The sequence below is a fragment of the Sinocyclocheilus anshuiensis genome, unplaced genomic scaffold, assembly GCF_001515605.1.
Source record: "Sinocyclocheilus anshuiensis isolate Anshui unplaced genomic scaffold, SAMN03320099.WGS_v1.1 scaffold385, whole genome shotgun sequence".
NCBI classification, from domain to species: domain Eukaryota; kingdom Metazoa; phylum Chordata; class Actinopteri; order Cypriniformes; family Cyprinidae; genus Sinocyclocheilus; species Sinocyclocheilus anshuiensis.
Genome location: NW_015539876.1, coordinates 1,257,872 through 1,265,417, shown reverse-complemented (window position 1 = coordinate 1,265,417; position 7,546 = coordinate 1,257,872).

Here is a 7,546-nt window from a genome sequence, read left to right as displayed (position 1 = left end):
CCCAATAACATGTATGTTTTTTTTGCAGACGAGTCAATGTGCAGCAGTTTAAACATGTACACTGTTGCTCCTTCTACTCTCACTAATGTACTGCGTCTCAACAGCAGCCCTCTATCTGCATTCTCACACACACAAACAAGCAGATGTACATATATTACCGAGCTTCTTCCTTCAGGCAGCCTTGGAGAAAAACAATACCACAGTGCAGAGCATTTTGCACATGCCTTCTCGGACAGTTCCCACACTCAAAGCTGTCTTGGGGTGTCTGACCTTTGCCAAGTGCACTGTCCCCCGCCCCCTCCAAACTCAGCTCCTCTCCTCTCCTCCCCTTCCCAAGGCCCTCCGGTTTGGACAGCTGCAGCCAAGCTGGCCGTCTTGCTCATGGAAAACATCCGCCACACATGGAGGGCTACGGTTGTGGCCTCTCTGCCAGAGAGAGAGAAGGAAGGAGAGAGAAAACGAGAGAAGGGTGGAAAGATACCGTTTGTGTGTGTGTGGGTAGTACTTTTCCCAGCCCCGTGGACACATGTCTGCCCGCCTCCCCTGTCACCCTCTCCCTGCACACACATCCCAGAGTTCATAAGCCTAATCCCCTGCAGCAGGGCTCCAATTTAAGGCCTCCCCACCATCAGAATGTGGAACATAAACAGGACTGAGGTTACATGCTGCAGCCCTGCCTCTCCTTGCGCCCTGTGCCTCGGCCCGGGCCCTCGGCCAGCACTCACCATCTGAGATTCATTCACTTTTGAAGCTGGCTGCACTCCACAGTGTTTTTTTTTTTTTTCCTTTCTAACCATTAGGTAGCACAGCCTGAACATTTTTTATTCTGCCCTTCACCCTCCTTGGCTTCCATATAAGGTGTGTTTTTCCATATAAGGGATAGTTCACAAAGAAGTCAAAATTCTGTCATCATTTACTCACACTCATGTTGTTCCAAACCTTTATTGTATGTATGTATGCATGCATGTATGTATCTACTTACTAACTTGTTTACTTATTTATTTTTTACATATTCATTTATTTATTTGTTTTATTTGTTTTCTTATTTATTGTTACTTTTTATTTATTCATTTATTTTGTATTTATATTTACTTTATTTACCTTATACTGTAAATGAAAAATAATAAATAAAAAATAAATTATATATAAATCTTTATAAGTCCGAATCGTCTAATATTATTTTGGACCCCACTGACATCCATTGTATAAACAAAAACAGTTGAATTATTCCTCAAAATACCTCCTTTACACAGAGAAAATAAATTCATTGTGATTTGGAAATGGAATAAGGGTGAGTAATTGATTGCAGTTGTTGTTGTTTTTTTTGTTGTTTTTTTTTGGTATCCCTTTAACTCCTTCCCAGGACAGGACCCCCCAATTACATTGTTTGGTTCAAGCTAGCTTGTTTACTGTTTCTTTATCCCCTCTTGTTTGTGCTGATAAAACTGGTGTGAATACGGAAGAGGATTAATTTGAGATTGAGGCCTAAAGCGGGAACTTTATGACAGTAACCTTTTTCATGTTGCAATGACATTGCATCATATTCCTGTTTTGGCATTCATAACCTTGCAGCAGTAGAATATGACAGTTAAAGGGAGTTCAATTTTATCCATATGCAGCACTATTGAGCTCACACAAATCTTGCAATGATTCTAACTCAAACATTTGTAAAGAAAATTTTGGTGATGATTGTTACAGCATCCTGTACACTCTTAAAAATAAAGGTGCTTCAAACGGTTCTTCAAGCGATGCCATAGAAGAACCATTTTTGGTTCCACAAAGAACCATTCAGTCAAAGGTTCTTTAAAGAACCATCTCTTTCTTACCTTTTTATAATCTGAAGAACCTTCTTTCACCCCAAAGAACCTTTTGTGAAACAGAAAGGTTCTTCAGATGTTAAAGGTTCTTTATGGAACCATTTAGACAAAAAGGTTCTTCTATGGCATCGTGAAGCACCTTTATTTTTAAGAGTGTAGTATTCCTCTCTTACTTTTATACTTCAATTGGAAGCAGTTTGTAAAATGGCTCTTAATAAAGGGATAGTTCACCCAAAAATCAAAGCTCTTTCATTATTTACCCACCTTCTTGCCATTCCAACCTTGTATGCACAGTTTTTGTCCATACAATGAAAGTCATTGCTCTTTTGGACCCCACTTACTTTCACTGCATGCAAAAAAAAAAACAGACATTTTTCAAAATATCTTACTTTGTGCTCCACAGAATAAAGAATTTGGAATGACATGAGGGTGAGTAAATGATGAAAGAAGTTTCATTTTGGGGTGAACTATCCGTTTACTTACTGAGCAGAATAAATTTAGCTCATGTTTTGGGATTTTGAGATATTATCATTACAAATGACATGTAAATAAACATAAAATTGAAAGAGGAACTTTGTTTTGTATATAAAAAAAAACATTGAATTGATTAAGGTTATTGCAAAGAACATGATCTACTGATCTTATTTTCCATTACACATATCTTCTTTACTCATGAGACCCTCTGAACATGAAACTCAAGCAAACCCTATAAAAGATGTACTGAGATAACACAGAGCTGCAAGTTGTCGATATAAAAAGATCAAAACAATGACTTGTGAGTGTTTTCTCCCCCGTGTGGCCCTTTCTGAAGCGTGGGTCACACCGCGTCGAGGTTACGGCAGAACCCAGTGGAACCTCAGTCTTACTTCAGATCACATATAAGCTGCTCCAGCTCAGGTACATCAAAACCAAACTCATCCTGATGCAGATTTCCTCCACAGGCCCACCGGGAACCGCCACTACGAGGTGCTGCACCCCTAAACTCATCCCGCTCTGAGAAAGTGCCTGTGGAAAAAAAAAAAAGTGGCCTTTTTTGCTCAGAGCTCTCAGCTTATGCCTCCCCAGTGCCAAGAGCTTTCATGATTTAGAAGTCTGGCACTTGTTTCATACCTTCTGGCTACAAGCAGTTGAAACACTGCTCCTTTTTACTTTACTGAAGGCAGAAAAAAAACTCTAGAGAAGTCCATGTCCAGGTTTTAAGTTGTTGTATTGGTGTTGCTGGTCTTTCACTCATGCTGCAGTTTTGGAGCTTAAAAATAATATTTGTGATTATATAATCTCTAGTGATATCCGTAAAGTTTAAAGGAGGTCATTATTGTGACCTTTAGTGTGTAAGCCTTCTATCATTGCTGCTGCACTTTTCCCAAAACTGAATATTGTATTTTGTGCATGTACAAAAGTAGAAGTGCCATGGTTAAGTGGCGTTGTTATATTTTATAGGGTCACTAGGGTAAGATACCATTGACCACTAAATTTTGTCTCCACACATTTGTTGAATAGTTATACTCATTTTGTTGTTGACTTTTCATTTAATTGTCAGCAAATGTGAGACTTCCATCTAAACCAGGGCTGTCCAAACTCGGTCCTGGAGGGCCGGTGTCCTGGAGAGTTTAGCTCCAACCCTAATTAAACACACCTGAACCAGCTAATCAAGCTCTTACTAGGCATAGAAACTTCCAGTCAGGTGTGTTGAGGCAAGTTGGAGCTAAACTCTGCAGGGCACCGGCCCTCCAGGACCGAATTTGGACAGCCCTGATCTAAACAGTTTTGAGGTTAAATAGGTCAAATTTTTATAACAAGGAATTTTAATATGTTTTGTTAAAATCTGTTAATAGGGATCTATGATGTTTAGTGAGATATTAAAAGTGAAGATATTAACACAGTTTAGATATTGTCGTTTGTTGAAAGTTTGTTTACATTTACACAGCAACAGATATTAAACCATTACGCCTATGGAATGTCCCCATAAAACATGGAAACACAACATGTGTGTGTGTGTGCGTGTGTGTGTGTGTGTGTGTGTGTGTGTGTGTGTAAATCAATTAAAATTAAATCAATTAAATATAAGAATTAAGAATTTTAAAGAATTTATAGATGTGCAGTGTAATTCAGTTGCATATTTTTGACTGGGAGCCTGTTATTTTGTTTGTCTGACTAACCTGTCGAAATGCATACATAGAATATTTGATTATGTATAGTTATATTTATACTGGAATATTTAATTAATATCACCTTTTTAAAACAGTCAAAATTATGACAGATATTTTTTACATAACCTGCAACATGTGGCATCTTTTCCCATATTGCTCTATTTCCAAGCATCTGTTCTTTTTTTTGTGTGTGTGAATTTATTAATTACTCTGCACTTTAAAATATTTACATTTGTTATAAAGCAAAAAAAAAAAGTGCTTATGTATTAAAGCTGAAAAAGGGTAGCATTTTTGAAGCTTGCTTCTTGCTGCTAATTTTGTCTAATCCTATTTAGTTGATTGTCACCTGAATCATTAATAGTCCCAGAGTGGGAATGGATCGTTGTAGAATACAATGAAGCAATCTCTTTTCATGAACAGAAGAGTGTAAAACTAAGTGTCGGTATTCATAGTGTCGCATTATCTCATCCATGATAAATGTTCTTATCTATAGTTATTTTTTCTACAGATAACTTGATTACTTCGTTTCTGCACAGCAGGGACTCAAAGGTACCCCACTAGGGGTTCTGAGAGCTGACCATCTGCTGGGGGTCTCTTTCCCCGCTGGTCTGGTCCTGGAGCTGACATTTCACACGGGTGACACTGATGCTAAGCTGGGTGCCCATCTCCAGAATTCTGGGTTGAGAGAACTTCAGTAGATTTTGAATTTTGAGTTTGTAGACACAATAACCATAAGTTCATACTGGTGGCCACTCTCTGTTAGGCATAGAATGAACAGAGATGTCCATTACTGTAATTTCCTTAGCCCTAAGATCCATAAATTCAATTTAATTCAAGTTTATTTGTATAGCATTTCTGAAAATATGTGTTGTTTTAAAGCAGCTTTACAGAAAATGCTTGTTTTAGTGTTACAATTAGGAAGTATTCTGTTATCAGCCAGAGATGATTCTGTCAAAGTAATGTCCATATGGCAGTAATATACATATAAGATAATACATGTTATGTGGTTAGTTAACGTCATGTACTGAGTTAAGCAGACACATTAAATCTGTCTCGTAGTGATTACAATATAGGGGTAATATTTGAGTTTTGTATGTCAATCCAAGGTTGGCATCATCTGGAGTCTTAGCAAGTTTTGGCATTGTCTGAAATCTTTGCAAAAGCTGAATCCAAACCGGTGCATAAATGCTGTTTTCATAAAAGAGGGTTTAAAAGTATTGTCCAGGACTCTTTAATATCCATTGGTATGGCTATGGCTACATTATTATCCTCTTACCTGCTTAAAGAGACTGAAAATGAAAATTCTTGAAAAGTTTGACTTTCTTCTATGGAACACAAAAAAAATATTGAATGTTTCAGCTGTTTTTTGTACATGCAGTGAAAGTCAGTGGGAGTGCAAACAACATAGGACCCCACTGGACAGGTTTAGAATGACACAAGGATAAATAATATATGAATAAATGCTGACACTAAATGTGTTTCTTCCATTTGGGCGGTTAATATTTGGACGTGTGTGTCATGTAGTACAACCATAGTAAAAGCATAAGACTCAGTGTGCTCAGACAAGGCCAAAAAAAAAAATCCATATTTCACCCTATACTCCATACTTTATGTACCCTTTTAATTTTTGTTTTGATTAATGGTCCATTTCATTACTGTCTCTGATACCTGCCACAACCAATAAGGCACAAAAACGATGGGCTGTGGCAGAACTAACTTAATTCTTGTCATCCGCCCCTTTGCAAGGTATGGGAAAATAGTGTGGTCTGAAGTTTTTGAGATGAGAGAAGCTGTCTGAATGGGGAAAAGGAGAAATGAGCTGAAAGGAAAATGAACTCAGTCAATGGAAAGGGGCTGGAATGGATGAATAAATCAATACCCCCATCCACAGTGTTGATATTTCCCCCAATGGCTCCATCTAAAGTGAGCATTTTAAGCCACCCCGACACACTAAATTTGCCCATTGTGGCGGGAGAGGCCCCTGCCTCTCGAAAGACTAGGTAAGGAGGCACTGGGGGCAGATGGAACCTGCCTATCACCTCAATGGCGCCTTTCTACCCCTGAGCCTACCCCTATTCCTCCCTGCCATTCACTAGGCCCAGTGGGAATGTCCCTGGACCTGGTTCTTTGGTAGCAGCCCCATACAATGAGTCTCTCTAGCAAGCTTGAATGTGGCCCCATTGTTACACCCAAGGCCATTAAACCACCTCCTGGGCAAACAAGAGTGTCCCTCTTCCTTTATGAAGGCCGAAGAAGCAACAAAGAGAGGAGTCATCGAGACAGAGAGGGGCTGGCCTTTGTTTGGTGTCTTTTCTGAAGGTCTTCAATAGCTGAACTGGGAAGGGGAGGCTTCTGTTTGGTCTTTAGCCTGCCCATATTGCTGGACACTGTTGTTTGGTAAAGCGGAGATGTGAAGTTAATTGACTGAATGGCCCCTAAACGCCATGCCACAAATAATTCGAGAGGGCAGAAAATACGTATTGTGTGCCAATAAGTTCCCACTTCTCTGACATGGGAGAAATTCTAGCTGGACTCCCTAAGGGTCAAGAAACATTAATGGCTGTTGAGAGTGTTGAGTAAGAACAGTTCAGGGGGAAATAATACCACAGTGGCTAAGAAACAGGACAATATTGACTCTCTTTGCATGCCAAAAGAACTTTATTGGATACAAAGGCAAAATAATTCAATTTAAAGGAATGTTCTATGTCCAATACAAGTTAAACTCATTTGACACCCATTTGTAGAATTGCGTATAATAATCTTTACTCATTTTGTTTCTAGATTACTTTGAGGCACTTACAATAGAAGTGAAAAATATTATTGAAACAGTGAGTATTTTGACACTTTTATTTCATTTAATATTTTATTTTATTTTCAGTATAATGCCACAAATGCTTAAAGTTAACTTGGAAGCATCATTGAACTCAAAATCTTCCTATAATGTTTCATTTTAGCTTTGCTAATATAAGATGACCCTCTGTTACCTCCGTTATCCTCCTTATCCAAGGATTACCTGCCTGAGACCGACGCTGTCATCCAGACGGCACTAGTTCTGAGGTTGCAGCTATTGCTAACTGGAGACGCTAGTCTCCAGACGAGTAGAAGTCTCCTCGTACTGGCTCTCTGCCACCTTGCCCTCAAGCCTGAGGCTTAATCGAGTTATCATATAAAAAATCTCTCATCAGGGTCCCACGCCTGACACCAGCAAAAAGAGAGGCCAGTCGACGACTAATTTCCAGCAGCAGGATGCTAGAGCTCGCCTGCCAGGCAGGATGAAAAGTACCTGCAGACCCCAGTGAGCTGCCCTCACCATCCCGCTGGGAGAGCACTCACGCTGGGCACCATGCTGGGGCTGTTATTCGATTAGCTGCAGCGTTAAGTGGGGAGCTCCATTCTACATTCTGAGAGAGCAGCTAGCCTCCCACAGGGCTGACGCTCTTCTCAACTATGAAGAGGCGAACGCGGAGACAAGGCGAATCAAAGGGAGTGTGCAACTATAATCTGAATAAAAAGGCTGTCTGTGATTCTGTAATGAGCGGGTTCTTGACACCGAAGACAGCTATGGTGCAGCTTTTATCA